The sequence below is a fragment of the Bos grunniens genome, chromosome 3, assembly GCF_055505025.1.
Source record: "Bos grunniens cultivar Pamir isolate PY7600 chromosome 3, Bosgru_T2T1.0, whole genome shotgun sequence".
NCBI lineage: Eukaryota > Metazoa > Chordata > Mammalia > Artiodactyla > Bovidae > Bos > Bos grunniens.
The window spans coordinates 108,661,086-108,679,372 of NC_141167.1; the positions used below are offsets into that span (position 1 = coordinate 108,661,086).

General features: G+C 40.8%; 1 protein-coding gene across 5 annotated transcripts in view; it reads left to right on the forward strand.

The window, feature by feature from the left end:
- Nucleotides 1–4,195: 4,195 nt before the first annotated feature.
- LOC147376731 (uncharacterized) overlaps nucleotides 4,196–18,287 on the forward strand; it is a 56,452-nt gene continuing 42,360 nt past the window's right edge. For 3 of the 5 annotated variants that reach the window (XR_015161200.1, XM_086393470.1, XM_086393471.1), the window contains exon 1: nucleotides 5,145–5,283. The gene's annotated coding sequence lies outside the window, so the exon portion shown is untranslated. Of the gene's footprint in view, nucleotides 4,484–5,098; nucleotides 5,284–18,287 lie in introns of those variants that run through there. The other 2 variants (XR_015161201.1, XR_015161202.1) reach the window with 2 other exon arrangements.

Genomic DNA, 18,287 nt, shown 5'->3' on the forward strand with positions numbered 1-18,287 from the left:
AAAGCAGAAATAGATGTTTTCCTGGAGCGCTCTTACTTTTTCCATGATCCAGTGGGTGTTGGCAATTTGATCTCTGGTTCCTCTGCCTTTTCTAAAACAAGCTTGAACATCTGGAAGTTCGTAGTTCACTTATTGCTGAAGACTGGCTTGGAGAATTTTGACCATTACTAACTTGAGTGATGAGTGCAGTTGTGCGGTAGTTTGAGCACTCTTTGGCATTGCCTTTCTTTGGGATTGGAATGAAAACTGACCATTTCCAGTGCTGGGACAGGGGTGGTACTAGAGAAATTAAATGGCAGTAGTCTTATACAGGTTTCAGAGACAAGAAAGCAGAACAGGCCTTCTGACTTTGCTTCTGACTTGTCTGGACAGTGCCCTGATTACGTGCCTACTTGCGAGTACAAGCCGTGGCACAATAAATAAGTTCTTGGAATTCTTGGAATTCTTGAGCCTCTGGAGGTGGTTTGGCCAACCGTGCCTGGGACTTAACAAAATCCTTTGACTTGAAAGATAAAACAAATAGAATTATAAAAAGATTAACTTGAAACTAGAGCAGGAATTTGTCACAAACCGATGAAGCTGTCAGTTTGTGGCCGGGTTTTGTAAGCAGGAACCCTCAGAATGGCAATTTGAATTCTCACTCAGGGAGTGGATGCTCTGCCCAGGACTTTTCCCCAACTGGGACTCCAGATTGCTGTTACACGGGACTTCCCAGCAATGCTTGAGTCTGGAAGTGTCTACCCAGTTAGGTGATGTATGTGCTGTTACTCTCCTCTACTGTTTCTATTTCTCTATTCTTTGAATGCATGTATTTTGGAAGTGAGTTAGATAATTCTCTATCAAATATCAAAATTGCTTATTTGTAATAAGCATTTTACTTTGTTAATGAATCCTTTGAACTTGAAAAGAAAGTTAAAATATTTAGAAAAATAGCTGGGTACCAAGGGGTATGAGGGACCCTTGAGAATTCTGTGCCTCACATCTGAGCTCTTGATCCAGATAAGAGACTTATGAGGTGAGTCAGTCTCAGAGAGGAGGTGGAGGCTCTGATTCGCCTCTTGAGACAGATTCTGAGAAGTGAAGGCAGGTTGCCTGAGGCAGGGCAGATGAGGCCCACGGACCTTTCTGGGGCTGGGGCTCATTCAGGGGGAAATATCCAGCTCTAGAGAGACTATTTTGATCCTTGGAAGTGGATCTATTTTGAAGAACTGAGAAAAGACCCCAAGTCAACAGTGACAACAACTGGCTTTCCCCATTACATCTCTGTCTATCCCTGTCATCCTCACTTCATTACCACTAGGAGCAGTTTTTGCTTTGCTATATTGGTTTTTTTCTGTAGAATGTGAGTCATCTTATTCCTGCCTCTCAGGTCAGTTTGGAGACAGCCTGAGATGAAGGACGCACAGCACTTTGGAACTTGTAGGGCACCTCCTACCTTGTTCTTGCCCTCCACACTCACAGCTGGGCTCCTGTCTTCCCTGCTGTGTGACCCTGGCTTCTGATCTCTCACGAGTCCAACGTGGATATTAACAGGACTGAGCTCATCAAGCTATGGTAAGGATCAAATGAAATAGTGTATCACTCAGTGCCTAACACAAATATTCATCAAATTATACCTATTTGAAAACAATCTAACATTTATTGGTTTAATTTTCAATAAAACTGTGACACAAAGAGAACACTTTGTGTTATATTCTCTGTGGAAGACAGTCCTGATGACAAAGCTCATATAATATACCTATGTTGTTAAAAAGCCAAACAAATGTTTAAAGAGAAAGTCAATACCCTTTCCACCTTTGTTTCCCGTAGCCACTCTCATCAAGGGTAACCTCTCTTGTTTTCTTACAATTAATAGTAATAGTAGCTACCGTATATTATTAAATCTATGTCTGTTGGATGTTTGTAAACATGAACATTTTTATACTAGTAAGTATAAAATTGATTCAAAGATGTATCCCAATTTCAGAAGTGTTAAATGTGAAAATTGTATGTAGGGGATTCTTGACACACAAGACACCATCACTCTTCTCCCCTGAACCCCGCATAGCAGCAGATTCGTCTTCCTTCCCAGTCTTCTCTCTGGGTCTTAGTTCAAGCTCCTTCATCCCCCAGGAGTGGTCTTTCCCCATTCCTAAGTCAGCCTATTGAAATACTGGCCCTGGCTTGAGATCTAACTCAAGGCCTCACTTGTCTCTGAGGTTTTCGAGACTGTTCCTTTGACCACTCTGTGCTCCCATGGTTAATGATGTTGACTCCCCTCAAGAGTACATTGTTCCTCACAGATATAAAGAACAGATATTTGGATTCTGTGGTAGAAGGTGAGAGTGGGATGATTTGAGAGAATAGCCTTGAAACATGTGTATTATATATGTGAAATAGATCACCAGTCCAAGTTTGATGCATGAAACAGGACACTCAAAGCTGGTGCGCTGGGACAATCCAGAGGGAAGGGATGGGGGACACGTGTACACCTGTGGCTGATTCATGTCAATGTAGGGGAGAAAACCACCACAATATTGCCAAGTAACTAGCCTCCAATTAAAATATTTTTTTAAAAGGAAAAGGATAAAATATTTCATTGACAATTGCTGTGTTGATTACATGTTAAAATATTACTTTATATATACATGACTATATAAAATATAATATTCAGTTCATTTCAGTCACTCAGTTGTGTCCAACTCTTGGCAACCCCATGAATCGCAGCACACCAGGCCTCCCTGTCCATCACAAACTCCTGGGGTTCACTCAGACTCATGACCATCGAATCAGTGATACAATCCAGCCATCTCATCCTTTGTCATCCCCTTCTCTTCCTGCCCCCAATCCCTCCCAGCATCAGAGTCTTTTCCAATGAGTCAACTCTTTGCAACAGGTGGCCAAAGTACTGGAGTTTCAGCTTCAGCCTCATTCCCTCCGAAGAAATCCCAGGGCTGATCTCCTTCAGAATGGACTGGTTTGATGTCCTTGCAGTCCGACTCTCAAGAGTTTTCTCCAACACCACAGTTCAAAAGCATCAATTCTTCAGCCCTCAGCCTTCTTCACAGTCCAACTCTCACACCCATACATGACCACGGGAAAAACCATAGCCTTGACTAGACAGACCTTTCTTGGCAAAGTAATGTCTCTGCTTTTGAATATGCTATCTAGGTTGGTCATAACTTTCCTTCCAAGGAATAGGCGTCTTTTAATTTCGTGGCTGCAGTCATCATCTGCAGTGATTTTGGAGCTCAAAAAAATAAAGTCTGATACTGCTTCCACTGTTTCCCCATTTATTTCCCATGAAGTGATGGGATCAGACCACATAATCTTCGTTTTCTGAATGTTGAGCTTTAAGCCAACTTTTTCACTCTCCTGTTTCACTTTCATCAAGAGGCTTTTTAGTTCCTCTTCACTTTCTGCCATAAGGGTGGTGTCATCTGCATATCTAAGGTTATTGATATTTCTCCTGGCAATCTTGATTCCAGCTTGTGTTTCTTCCAGTCCAGCATTTCTCATGATGTACTCTGCAGAGAAGTTAAATAAACAGGGTGACAATATACAGCCTTGACGTACTCCTTTTCCTATTTGGAACCAGTCTGTTGTTCCATGTCCAGTTCTAACTGTTGCTTCCTGACCTGCACACAGATTTCTCAAGAGGCAGGTCAGGTGGTCTGGTATTCCCATCTCTTTCAGAATTTTCCATCGTTTGTTGTGATCCACACAGTCAAAGGCTTTGACATATTCAATAAAGCAGAAATAGATGTTTTTCTGGAACTCTCTTGCTTTTTCCATGATCCAGTGGGTGTTGGCAATTTGATCTCTGGTTCCTCTGCCTTTTCTAAAACAAGCTTGAACATCTGGAAGTTCGTAGTTCACTTATTGCTGAAGACTGGCTTGGAGAATTTTGAGCATTACTAGCTTGAGAGATGAGTGCAGTTGTGCGGTAGTTTGAGCATTCTTTGGCATTGCCTTTCTTTGGGATTGGAATGAAAACTGACCATTTCCAGTGCTGGGACAGGGGTGGTACTAGAGAAATTAAATGGCAGTAGTCTTATACAGGTTTCAGAGACAAGAAAGCAGAACAGGCCTTCTGACTTTGCTTCTGACTTGTCTGGACAGTGCCCTGATTACGTGCCTACTTGCGAGTACAAGCCATGGCACAATAAATAAGTTCTTGGAATTCTTGGAATTCTTGAGCCTCTGGAGGTGGTTTGGCCAACCGTGCCTGGGACTTAACAAAATCCTTTGACTTGAAAGATAAAACAAATAGAATTATAAAAAGATTAACTTGAAACTAGAGCAGGAATTTGTCACAAACCGATGAAGCTGTCAGTTTGTGGCCTGGTTTTGTAAGCAGGAACCCTCAGAATGGCAATTTGAATCCTCACTCAGGGAGTGGATGCTCTGCCCAGGACTTTTCCCCAACTGGGACTCCAGGTTGCTGTTACACGGGACTTCCCAGCAATGCTTGAGTCTGGAAGTGTCTACCCAGTTAGGTGATGTATGTGCTGTTACTCTCCTCTACTGTTTCTATTTCTCTATTCTTTTAGTGACTGTATTTTGGAAGTGAGTTAGATAATTCTCTATCAAATATCAAAATTACTTATTTGTAATAAGCATTTTACTTTGTTAATGAATCCTTTGAACTTGAAAAGAAAGTTAAAATATTTAGAAAAATAGCTGGGTACCAAGGGGTATGAGGGACCCTTGAGAATTCTGTGCCTCACATCTGAGCTCTTGATCCAGATAAGAGACTTATGAGGTGAGTCAGTCTCAGAGAGGAGGTGGAGGCTCTGATTCGCCTCTTGAGACAGATTCTGAGTAGTGAAGGCAGGTTGCCTGAGGCAGGGCAGATGAGGCCCAGGGACCTTTCTGGGACTGGGGCTCATTCAGGGGGAAATATCCAGCTCTAGAGAGACTATTTTGATCCTTGGAAGTGGATCTATTTTGAAGAATTGAGCAAAGACCCCAAGTCAACAGTGACAACAACTGGCTTTCCCAAATACATCTCTGTCTATCCCTGTCATTCTCACTTCATTACCACTAGGAGCAGGTTTTGCTTTGCTTTATTGGTTTTTTTCTGTAGAATGTGAGTCATCTCATTCCTGCCTCTCAGGTCAGTTTGGAGACAGCCTGAGATGAAGGACGCACAGCACTTTGGAACTTGTAGGGCATCTCCTACCTTGTTCTTGCCCTCCACACTCACAGCTGGGCTCCTGTCTTCCCTGCTGTGTGACCCTGGCTTCTGATCTCTCACGAGTCCAACGTGGATATTAACAGGACTGAGCTCATCAAGCTATGGTAAGGATCAAATGAAATAGTGTATCACTCAGTGCCTAACACAAATATTCATCAAATTATACCTATTTGAAAACAATCTAACATTTATTGGTTTAATTTTCAATAAAACTGTGACACAAAGAGAACACTTTGTGTTATATTCTCTGTGGAAGACAGTCCTGATGACAAAGCTCATATAATATACCTATGTTGTTAAAAAGCCAAACAAATGTTTAAAGAGAAAGTCAATACCCTTTCCACCTTTGTTTCCAACAGCCACTCTCATCAAGGGTAACCTCTCTTGTTTTCTTACAATTAATAGTAATAGTAGCTACCGTATATTATTAAATCTATGTCTGTTGGATGTTTGTAAACCTGAACTTTTTTATACTAGTAAGTATAAAATGATTCAAAGATGTATCCCAATTTCAGAAGTGTTAAATGTGAAAATCGTATGTAGGGGATTCTTGACACACAAGACACCATCACTCTTCTCCCCTGAACCCTGCATAGCAGCAGATTCGACTTCCTTCCCAGTCTTCTCTCTGGGTCTTAGTTCAAGCTCCTTCATCCCCCAGGAGTGGTCTTTCCCCATTCCTAAGTCAGCCTATTGAAATACTGGCCCTGGCTTGAGATCTAACTCAAGGCCTCACTTGTCTCTGAGGTTTTCGAGACTGTTCCTTTGACCACTCTGTGCTCCCATGGTTAATGATGTTGACTCCCCTCAAGAGTACATTGTTCCTCACAGATATAAAGAACAGATATTTGGATTCTGTGGTAGAAGGTGAGAGTGGGATGATTTGAGAGAATACCATTGAATCATGTATATTATGATATGTGAAATAGATCACCAGTCCAAGTTTGATGCATGAAACAGGACACTCAAAGCTGGTGCGCTGGGACAACCCAGAGGGATGGGATGGGGGACACATGTACACCTGTGGCTGATTCATGTCAATGTAGGGGAGAAAACCACCACAATATTGCCAAGTAACTAGCCTCCAATTAAAATATTTTTTTAAAGGAAAAGGATAAAATATTTCATTGGTAATCTTGCTGTGTTGATTACATGTTAAAATATTACTTTATATATACATGGCTCTATAAAATATAATATTCAGTTCCTTTCAATCGCTCAGTTGTGTCCAACTCTTGGCAACCCCATGAATCGCAGCACACCAGGCCTCCCTGTCCATCACAAACTCCTGGAGTTCACTCAGACTCATGTCCATTGTGTCAGTGATGCCATCCAGCCATCTCATCCTCTGTCGTCCCCTTCTCCTCTTGCCCCCAATCCCTCCCAGAATCAGAGTCTTTTCCAATGAGTCAACTCTTTGCAACAGGTGGCCAAAGTGCTAGAGTTTCAGCTTCAGTCTCATTCACTCCAAAGAAATCCCAGGGCTGATCTCCTTCAGAATGGACTGGTTTGATGTCCTTGCAGTCCGACTCTCAAGAGTTTTCTCCAACACCACAGTTCAAAAGCATCAATTCTTCAGCCCTCAGCCTTCTTCACAGTCCAACTCTCACATCCATACATGACCACGGGAAAAACCATAGCCTTGACTAGACAGACCTTTCTTGGCAAAGTAATGTCTCTGCTTTTGAATATGCTATCTAGGTTGGTCATAACTTTCCTTCCAAGGAGTAAGCGTCTTTTAATTTCATGGCTGCAGTCATCATCTGCAGTGATTTTGGAGCTCAAAAAAATAAAGTCTGACACTGTTTCCACTGTTTCCCCATTTATTTCCCATGAAGTGATGGGACCGGACACCATAAAAAATCTTCGTTTTGTGAATGTTGAGCTTTAAGCCAACTTTTTGACTCTCCTCTTTCACTTTCATTAAGAGGCTTTTTAGTTCCTCTTCACTTTCTGCCATAAGGTGGTGTCATCTGCATATCTAAGGTTATTGATATTTCCCCTGGCAATCTTGATTCCAGCTTGTGTTTCTTCCAGTCCAGCATTTCTCATGATGTACTCTGTATAGAAGTTAAATAAACAGGGTGACAATATACAGCCTTGACGTACTCCTTTTCCTATTTGGAACCAGTCTGTTGTTCCATGTCCAGTTCTAACTGTTGCTTCCTGACCTGCACACAGATTTCTCAAGAGGCAGGTCAGGTGGTCTGATATTCCCATCTCTTTCAGAATTTTCCACCGTTTGTTGTGAGCCACACAGTCAAAGGCTTTGGCATAATCAACAAAGCAGAAATAGATGTTTTTCTGGAACTCTCTTGCTTTTTCCATGATCCAGCGGATGTTGGCAATTTGATCTCTCGTTCCTTTGCCTTTTGTAAAACCAGCTTGAACATCAGGAAGTTCATGGTTCACATATTGCTGAAGACTGGCTTTGAGAATTTTGAGCATTACTTTACTAGCATGTGAGATGAGTGCAATTGTGTGGTAGTTTGAGCCTTCTTTGGCATTGCCTTTCTTTGGGTTTGAAATTGAAACTGACCTTTTCTAGTCCTGTGGCCACTGCTGAGATTTCCAAATTTGCTGGCATATTGAGTGCAGCACTTTCACAGCATCATCTTTCAGGGTTTGAAATAGCTCAACTGGAATTCCACCATCTCCACTAGCTTTGTTCATAGTGATGCTTCCTAAGGCCCACTTGACTTCACATTCCAGGATGTCTGGCTCTAGGTGAGTGATCACACCATCGTGGTTATCTGGGTCCTGAAGATCTTTTTTGTACAGTTCTTCTGTGTATTCTTGCCACCTCTTCTTAATATCTTCTGCTTCTGTTAGGTACATGCCATTTCTGTCCTTTATCGAGCCCATCTTTTCATGAAATGTTCTCTTGGTATCTCTACTTTTCTTGAAGAGATCTCTAGTCTTTCCCATTCAGTTGTTTTCCTCTATTTTTTGTATTGATCGCTGAGGAAGGCTTTCTTATCTCTCCTTGCTATTCTTTGGAACTCTGCATTCAGATGCTTATATCTTTCCTTTTCTCCTTTGCTTTTCACTTCTCTTCTTTTCACAGCTATTTGTAAGGCCTCCCCAGACAGCCATTTTGTTTTTTTTGCACTTCTTTTCCATGGGGATGGTCTTGATCCCTGTCTCCTGTACAATGTCACGAACCTCATTCCATAGTTCATCAGGCCCTCTATCTATCAGATCTAGGCCCTTAAATCTATTTCTAACTTCCACTTGATGAATGAATGAAAGAAAGACTGAAGGGATGGACTCAAAGCAAAAAGAATACCCGGCTGTGAGTGTGACTGGTGATAGAAGCAAGATCCAATGCTGTAAATAGCAATATTGCATAGGAACCTGGAATGTCAGGTCCATGAATCAAGGCAAATTGGAAGTGGTCAAACAAGAGATGGCAAGAGTGAATGTCGACATTCTAGGCATCACCGAACTGAAATGAACTGGAATGGGTGAATTTAACTCAGATGACCATTATATCTACTACTGAGGGCAGGAATCCCTCAGAAGAAATGGAGTAGACATCATGGTCAACAAAAGAGTCCGAAATGCAGTACTTGGATGCAATCTCAAAAAGGACAGAATGATCTCTGTTCATTTCCAAGCAAACCATTCAATATCACAGTAATCCAAGTCTATGCCCCAACCAGTAATGCTGAAGAAGCTGAAGTTGAACGGTTCTATGAAGACCTACAAGACCTTTTAGAACTAATACCCAAAAAAGATGTCCTTTTCATTATAGGGGACTGGAATGCAAAAGTAGGAAGTCAAGAAACACCTGGAGTAACAGGGAAATTTGGCCTTGGAATACGGAATGAAGCAGGGCAAAGACTAATAGAGTTTTGCCAAGAAAAGGCACTAGTCATAGCAAACACCCTCTTCCAACAACACAAGAGAAGACTCTATACATGGACATCACCAGATGGTCAACACCAAAATCAGATTGATTATATTCTTTGCAGCCAAAGATGGAGAAGTTCTATACAGTCAACAAAAACAAGACCAGGAGCTGACTGTGGCTCAGATCATGAACTCCTTATTACCAAATTCAGACTTAAATTGAAGAAAGTAGGGAAAACCACTAAACCATTCAGGTATGACTTAAATCAAATCCCTTAAAATACAGTATTAAAATTCCCCAAAATAAAAAGAGTACCTTGTCCCAATATTCCTTCTGCTGGAAGATTACAGCTTGAGGGCAGCACTTGTATCTCCATCACCTGTAACCCCCATGAGGCCTTAATCCAGGTTCAGTAAATAGTCCCCCCCCCCAATTTTAATGCCACCATATTTATTTACATGTTGAAAGGCAATACAACTAAGGAAGGGATACCTTGAGAGTTAGGAATGCAGACAAAGGTATGGTCTAACAAACTGATGGGCTCACAATATTCCCAACAATTTCACAAGGTAGGTCTTGGGTGATTCAGTTACCCATTGTTTTAATTTAATGAAATTATTTAAAAAGGCAAGGAGAAAAGATTTGATAGACTTGTCATTGTCCAGAATTTGATGGAGTAATCATTGAACCCAGCTAATAGGATATAAGTGGAGCATTTGGTTCACATTTAATTAAGGGTGTAAGGGTGTGTGTGTGTGTGTGTGTGTGTGCATAGAAGCAAATACTTAAATAATTTAAGTTCCTTTTAGATAGTTTGTTATCCATGAGCCTCCTGCAGCCTACAACTTAAAGAGGGCATTAAAGAAACCCAGGAAGAGATATGTCTTAGGACTCACAATTAACCTATTAGGATTTAGAACATTAACTAGGTTGGAAAGCCTTTCCCAAAGTTTTGGCATACATTTTCTCCCTTATTCTTTGTACATTGAAGCCATATCATGCAGTTAACAGTTTATTTGTACATTAAGTTACAAATACTCTTAAACTTTAATTTTGAACTCTTAAATGCATCAATTGGTCTGTGCAAAAATCACTTTCTAGTGATTTGCCTTTCATCATTTGAGTTGCATAATACATCTAAATGAAGACCTCTCTCCAATGTCTCACAATCCCTCCCTGCATAATTATTTCTGGCAACACTGAACACATCCATCACAGAAGGAACAGCGCACTGCAGCCAGCATCTGCCCCTGGGTAAGTCAAAATTCTGACTGCTGATGAGCACGTTCAAACTCATCAGGTACAAAGGCAGGAAATGAATGCACACAAGTTGCAAACTGCTGTACCTTGTTTGCACAGCTCCTTTGTTCTGGAGAAACCTCAATTATTTGTCTCAGATTTTAAGAAAAGATTGCTTAATGCTACAAGAGAAAAGAGGAGAAAGGAGCACAGAGTTAAAGGTAAATTTTTCTTTTATCTTTATTGAAGTATAATTGAAGTATAATATTATGTTAGTTTTAGATGTACAACACAGTGATTTGATATTTTTACAGACTATACTCCAAAGCTATTAAAAATACTGACCATATTTACTGTGATATGCATCATATGCTTCCAAATTATTAAATAATATGCCCAGTAGTTTATGCTTTTTAATCTCCTTCTCCACCGTGTCCTTCCCCTTACCCTCTTCTCTCTCATAACCACTAGTCTGTTCTCTATATCTGTGAGTCTGCTTCTGTTCTGTTGAATTTGTTCATTTGTTTTTTTAAAGGGTGAATAGATAGTCACATCTTCCAGATCCTTCAATTTCCTTAAAAATACAATCCTTGTATGTTAATAGGTTCTGCTGGCAGGAAGACTGACTGAAATGGCCAAAACCTTAGAGTTAATATTCTTTTGGCCAGAAAATGGAATTATTATTTTTCTAGCTATAAATTGAAGCAAACAGAGCTGTCTGTCAGGCAAAGCCAATGCATACACCTAAATTACAGAAACTACAATTGAACCATTCAGGAGTGACCTAAATCAAATCGCTTATGATTATACAGTGGAAGTGAGAAATGGATTTAAGGGCCTAGATCTGATAGATAGAGTACCTGATGAACTATGGAATGAGGTTCGTGACATTGTACAGGAGACAGGGATCAAGACCATCCCCATGGAAAAGAAATGCAAAAAATCAAAATGGCTGTCTGGGAAGGACTTACAAATAGCTGTGAAAAGACGTGAAAAGCAGAGGAGAAAAGGAAAGATATAAGCATCTGAATGCAGAGTTCCAAAGAATAGCAAGGAGAGATAAGAAAGCCTTCCTCAGTGATCAATACAAAGAAATAGAGGAAAAAACAGAATGGGAAAGACTAGAGATCTCTTCAAGAAAATTAGACATACCAAGGGAACATTTCATGCAAAGATGGGCTCGATAAAGGACAGAAATGGTATGGACCTAACAGAAGCAGAAGATATTAAGAAGAGGTGGCAAGAATACACAGAAGAACTGTACAAAAAAGATCTTCAGGACCCAGATAATCACGATGGTGTGATCACTCACCTAGAGCTAGACATCCTGGAATGTGAAGTCAAGTGGGCCTTAGGAAGCATCACTATGAACAAAGCTAGTGGAGGTGATGAAATTCCAGTTGAGCTATTTCAAATCCTGAAAGATGATGCTGTGAAAGTGCTGCACTCAATATGCCAGTAAATTTGGAAAACTCAGCAGTGGCCACAGGACTAGAAAAGGTCAGTTTTCATTCCAATCCCAAAGAAAGGCAATGCCAAAGAAGGCTCAAACTACCACACAATTGCACTCATGTCACATGCTAGTAAAGTAATGCTCAAAATTGTTCAAGCCAGGCTTCAGCAATATGTGAACCATGAACTTCCTGATGTTCAAGCTGGTTTTAGAAAAGGCAGAGGAACCAGAGATCAAATTGCCAACATCCACTGGATCATGGAAAAAGCAAGAGAGTTCCAGAAAAACATCTATTTCTGCTTTGTTGATTATGCCTAAGCCTTTGACTGTGTGGCTCACAATAAACTGTGGAAAATTCTGAAAGAGATGGGAATACCAGACCACCTGACTTGCCTCTTGAGAAATCTGTGTGCAGGTCAGGAAGCAACAGTTAGAACTGGACATGGAACAACAGACTCGTTCCGAATAGGAAAAGGAGTACGTCAAGGCTGTATATTGTCACCCTGCTTATTTAACTTATGTGCAGAGTACATCATGAGAAACACTGGATTGGAAGAAGCACAAGCTGGAATGAAGATTGCCAGGAGAAATATCAATAACCTTAGATATGCAGATGACACCACCCTTATGGCAGAAAGTGAAGAGGAACTAAAAAGCCTCTTGATGAAAGTGAAAGTGGAGAGTGAAAGAGTTGGCTTAAAGCTCAACATTCAGAAAATGAAGATCATGGCATCCGGTCCCATCACTTCATGGGAAATAGATGGGGAAACAGTGGAAACAGTGTCAGACTTTATTTTTTTGAGCTCCAAAATCACTGCAGATGGTGACTGCAGCCATGAAATTAAAAGACGCTTACTCCTTGGAAGGAAAGTTATAACCAACCTAGACAGCATATTCAAAAACAGAGACATTACTTTGCCAACAAAGGTCCGTCTGGTAAAGGCTATGGTTTTTTCTGTGGTCATATATGGATGTGAGAGTTGGACTGTGAAGAAGGCTGAGTGCTGAAGAATTGATGCTTTTGAACTGTGGTGTTGTAGAAGACTCTTGAGAGTCCCTTGGACTGCAAGATCCAACCAGTCCATTCTGAAGGAGATCAGCCCTGGGATTTCTTTGGAAGGAATGATTCTAAAGCTGAAACTCCAGTACTTTGGCCACCTCATGCGAAGAGTTGACTCACTGGAAAAACTCTGATGCTGGGAGGGATTGGGGGCAAGAGGAGAAGGGGACGACAGAGGATGAGATGGCTGGATGGCATCACTGACTCGATGGCCGTGAGTCTGAGTGAACTCTGGGAGTTGGTGATGCACAGGGAGGCCTGGCATGCTGCGATTCATGGGGTCGCAGAGAATCGGACACGACTGAGTGACTGAACTGAACTGAACAGTTGCCCTGATAGGATTTGGATTATACTACTAACTAGGGTTGTAAAATGTGGCTTGAATTTGTATATAATGGAGGCTTTTGAATAACTTACTAATTAGCATTTACTGTCTAATTACTCATATTTCTTCTTCACTAGCTAATTAAACTTTAATTAATAGGATTAATTAAATTAAATTAATACCCAGATGCTGGATATTAATAGGATATTCTGCACAAACCGGATGAATGTTGGTGTTGCAGAACAGCAAACAATGATGGTTTCCTGCTCGATACAATATTACAGAGTGACACGTCAGTTTTAGAATTGGATATTCTTAACACTAGGTCCCAAACAGATTAAGACAAAGATTAAACTCTATTAAAGGCTATTAGAATATGTCTCTATTTCATATGGACAGAGGTTTTTAACATAGTACAGGAGACAGTGACCAAAACCATTCCAAAGAAAAAGAAATACAAGAAGGCAAAGTAGTTGTCTGAGGAGGCTTTCTAAATAGTTGAGGAAAGAAGAGACGTGAAAGGCAAGGGAATAAAGGAAAGATATATCCTACTGAATGCAGAGATCCAGAGAATACCAAGGAGAGATAAGAAGGCCTTCTTAAATGAACAGTGCAAAGAAAGAGAGGAAAACAATGGAGTGGGAAAGACTAGTGATCTCTTCAAGAAAATAGGGATACATCAAGAGAACATTGCTTGCAAGAATGGGCATGATTAAGGACTGAAATCCTGCTTGGAGAATCCATGCAGGAATACTGGAGTGAGTCTCCATGCCCTCCTCCAGGGGCTTTTTCTGACTCAGGGATCGAATCTGCTTCTCCTGTGGCTCCTGGATTACAGGCAGATTCTTTATTACTGAGCCACCAGCGAAGCCCTATATGCAGAGTTCATCATGCAAAATGTTTGGCTGAATGAATCACAAGCTGGAATCAAAATTGTCATAAGAAATATCAACAGAATATCTAACAGAAGCAGAAGATATTAAGGAGAGGTGGCAAGAATACAAAGAAGAACTATACAAAAATTGTCTTAATGACTGAGATAACCATGGTGGTGTGGTCACTCACCTAGAGCCAGACATCCTGGAGTGGGCCTTAGGAAGAATTTCTATGAACAAAATTAGTAAATGTGATTAAATTCCAGCTGAGCTATTTAAAATCCTAAAAGATGATACTGTTAAATTACTGCATTCAATATGTCAGCAAATTTAGAAAACTCAGCAGTCCCCACAGGACTATAAAAGTTCAGTTTGCATTCCAATCCCAAAGAAAGACAATACCAAAGAATGTTGAAACTACTGTACTATTGCTCTCATTTCACATGCTAGCAAACTTATGCTCAAAATCCTTCAAGCTAGGCTTCAGCAGTACATGCACTGAAGACTTTCAGATATACAAGCTGGGTTTTGAAGAGGCAGAGGAAACAGAGATCAAATTGCCAACCTTCGTTGGATCATAGAGAAAGGAAGAGAATTCCAGAAAAACAGCTATTTCTGCTTCACTGACTACACTAAATCCTATGACTGTGTGGCTCTCAACAAACTCTTAAAGAGATGGGAATATCAGATTACCTTGCCAGTTTCCTGAGAAACCTATATGCAGGTCAAGAACCAGTAGTTAGAATTGCAGATGGAACAACTGACTGATTCAAAATTGGGAAAGGAGTGCAAGGCTGTACATTGTCACTCTACATATTTAACTTATCTGTAGAGTGCACACATGCTAAGTCGCTTCAGTCATGTTTGACTCTTTTCAACCCTATGGTCTGTAGCCCACGAGGCTCCTGTGTCCATGGGATTCTCCAGGCAGAAATACTGGAGTGGGTTTCCATGCCCTTCTCCAGGGGATCTTCCTGACTCAGGGATAGAATCTGCATCTCCTGTGGCTCCTGCATTACAGGAAGATTTTTTACCGCTGAGCCACCAATGGAGCCCTATATGCAGAGTACATCATGCAAAATGTTTGGCTGAATGAATCAAGCTGAAATCAAAATTGCCACAAGAAATATCAACAACTTCATATATACAGATGATTCCACTCCAATGACAGGAAATGAAGAGGAACTAAAGAGCTTCTTAATGAAGATGAAAGATGAGAGTGAAAAATATGGCTTGAAACTCAACATTCAAAAAGCGAAGATCATGACATCCAGTCCCATCACTTCCTGGCAAATACAAGGGGAAAAACTGAAAGCAGTGGCAAATTTTATTTTCATGGGCTCCAAAATCACTGAGGACAGTGACTGTAGCCATGAAATTAAACAACTCTTGCTCCTTGGAAGGAAAGCTGTGACAAACCTAGATAGCATATTAAAAAGCAAAGATATCCACCTGTTGGTGGGAATGCAAACTAGTACAGCCACTATGGAGAACAGTGTGGAGATTCCTTAAAAAACTGCAAATAGAACTGCCATATCACCCAGAAGTGGGATTTCACACCAAGGAAAACAGAATTGAAACAGACACGTGTACCCCAATGTTCATCGCAGCAGCCTAGATGTCCATCAGCAGATGAATGGATAAGAAAGTTGTGGTACATATACAGAATGAAATATTACTCAGCTATTAAAAAGAACACAATTGAGTCAATTCTAATGAGATGGATGAAACTGGAGCCTACTATACAGAGTGAAGTAAGTCAGAAAGAAAAACACCAATACAGTATATTAACACATATATATGGAATTTAGAAAGATGGTAATGATGACTCTATGTGCGAGATAGCAAAAGAGACACAGATGTAAAGAACAGTTTTGGACTCTGTGGGAAAAGGAGAGAGTGGGATGATTTGAGAGAATAGCATTGAAACATGTATATTACCATATGTGAAATAGATCACCAGTCCAAGTTTGATGCAGGAAACAGGGCACTCAAAGCCAGTGAACTGGGACAACTCAGAGGAATGGGATAGGGAGGGAGGTGAGAGGGGGTTTCAGGTCCATGGGACACATGTACACCCATGGCTGACTCATGTCAATGTATGGCAAAAACCACCTCAGTATTGTAAATAATTAGCCTCCAATTAAAATAAAGTAACTAATTAAACAAACAAACAAATCAGAGCTATCACTTTGTCGATAAAGATCCATATAGTTAGCGCTGTGGTTTTTCAAGTAGTTATGTATGGATGTGAGAGTTGGACCATAAAGAAGGCTGAGTGCTGAAGAATTGATGCTTTCGAATTGTGGAGCTGGGGAAGACTCTTGAGAGTCCCTTGAAATGCGAGGAGATCAAACCAGTTAATCCTAAAGGAAATCAACCTTGACTATTCATTAGAAGGACTGATGCTGAAACTGAAGTGCTAATACTGTGGCTATCTGATGCAAAGAGCTGACTCATTGGAAAAGACCTTGATGCTGGGAAAGATTGAAGGCAAAATGAGAAGGTGGCGGCAGAAGATGAGATAGTTTGATAGCATTACCGACTCAGTTCAGTTCAGTTCACTCACTCAGTTGTGTCCGACTCTTTGCGATCCCATGAACCGCAGCACGCCAGGCCTGCCTGTCCATCACCAACTCCTGGAGTCCGCCCAAACCCATGTCCATAGAGTCGGTGATGCCATCCAACCATCTCATCCTCTGTCGTCTCCTTCTCCTCCTGCCCTCAGTCTTTCCCAGTTTCGGGGTCTTTTCTAGTGAGTCAGCTCTTCACATCAGATGGCCAAAGTATTGGAGTTTCAGCTTCAGCATCAGTCCTTCCAATGAACACCCAGGACTGATCTCCTTTAGAATGGACTGGGTGGATCTCCTTGCAGTCCAAGGGACTCTCAAGAGTCTTCTCCAACACCACAGTTCAAAAGCACCAATTCTTCAATGCTCAGCTTTTCTTTATAGTCCAACTCTCCAATCCACACATGACCACTGGAAACCCATAGCCTTGACTAGATGGAACTTTGCTGAGAAAATAATGTCTCTGCTTTTTAATATGCTGTCTAGGTTGGTCATAACTTTCCTTCCAAGGAGCAAGCATCTTTTAATTTCATGGCTGAAATCACCATCTGCAGAGATTTTGGAGCCCAGAAAAATAAAATCAACCATTGTTTCCCCATCTATTTGCCATGAAGTGATAGGACCAGATGCCATGATCTTAGTTTTCTGAATGTTGAGCTTTAAGCCAGCTTTTCCACTCTCCTCTTTCACTTTCACCAAGAGGCTCTTTAGTTCCTCTTCACTTTCTGCCATAAGGATGGTGTCATCTGCATATCTGAGGTTATTGATATTTCTCCCGGCTATCTTCATTCCAGCTTGTGTTTCTTCAAGTCCAGTGTTTCTCATGATGTACTCTGTATATAAGTTAAATAAGCAGGGTGACAATATACAGCCTTGACGTACTCCTTTTTCTATTTGGAACCAGTCTGTTGTTCCATGTCCAGTTCTAACTGTTGCTTCCTGACCTGCATACAGATTTCTCAAGAGGCAGGTCAGGTGGTCTGGTATTCCCATCTCTTTCAGAATTTTCCACAGTTTCTTGTTATCCACACAGTCAAAGGCTTTGGCATAGTCAACAAAGCAGAAATAGATGTTTTTCTGGAACTCTCTTGCTTTTTCCATGATCCAGCAGATGTTGGCAATTTGATCTCTGGTTCCTCTGCCTTTTCTAAAACCAGCTTGAACATCAGGAAGTTCACGGTTCACATACTGCTGAAGCCTGGCTTGGAGAATTTTAAGCATTCCTTTACTAGCATGTGACATGAGTGCAATTGTGTGGTAGTTTGAGCCTTCTTTGGCATTGCCTTTCTTTGGGATCGGAATGAAAACTGACTTTTTCCAGTCCTGTGGCCACTGATGAGTTTTCCAAATTTGCTATACTTCAATATAAAATAAAATGTTTAAAGATAAAAATAAAGAACAAGCTAAAGCCGCATCTTTTAAAACAATAATCTGCTTTGGAGAGAGACCTTTTCTCATTCAAATTTTTAACTTTCAAACATCCAGTACATGTCCAATAAATGTTGATTAAATTGAAAAAAGTTAATTGAAGTTTTAATTTTTAGTTTTTTAAAATCTATATTTTGTATTGGAGTATAGACAATTAACAATATTGCGGTAATTTCAGGTGGACAGCAAAGGGAATCTGCCGTATATACATGTAACCATTCTCCCCCAAACTCTCCTCCCATCCATCTGCCATGTAACTTTGAGCAGAGTTCCCTGTGCTACAACAGGTCCTTATTGGTTAT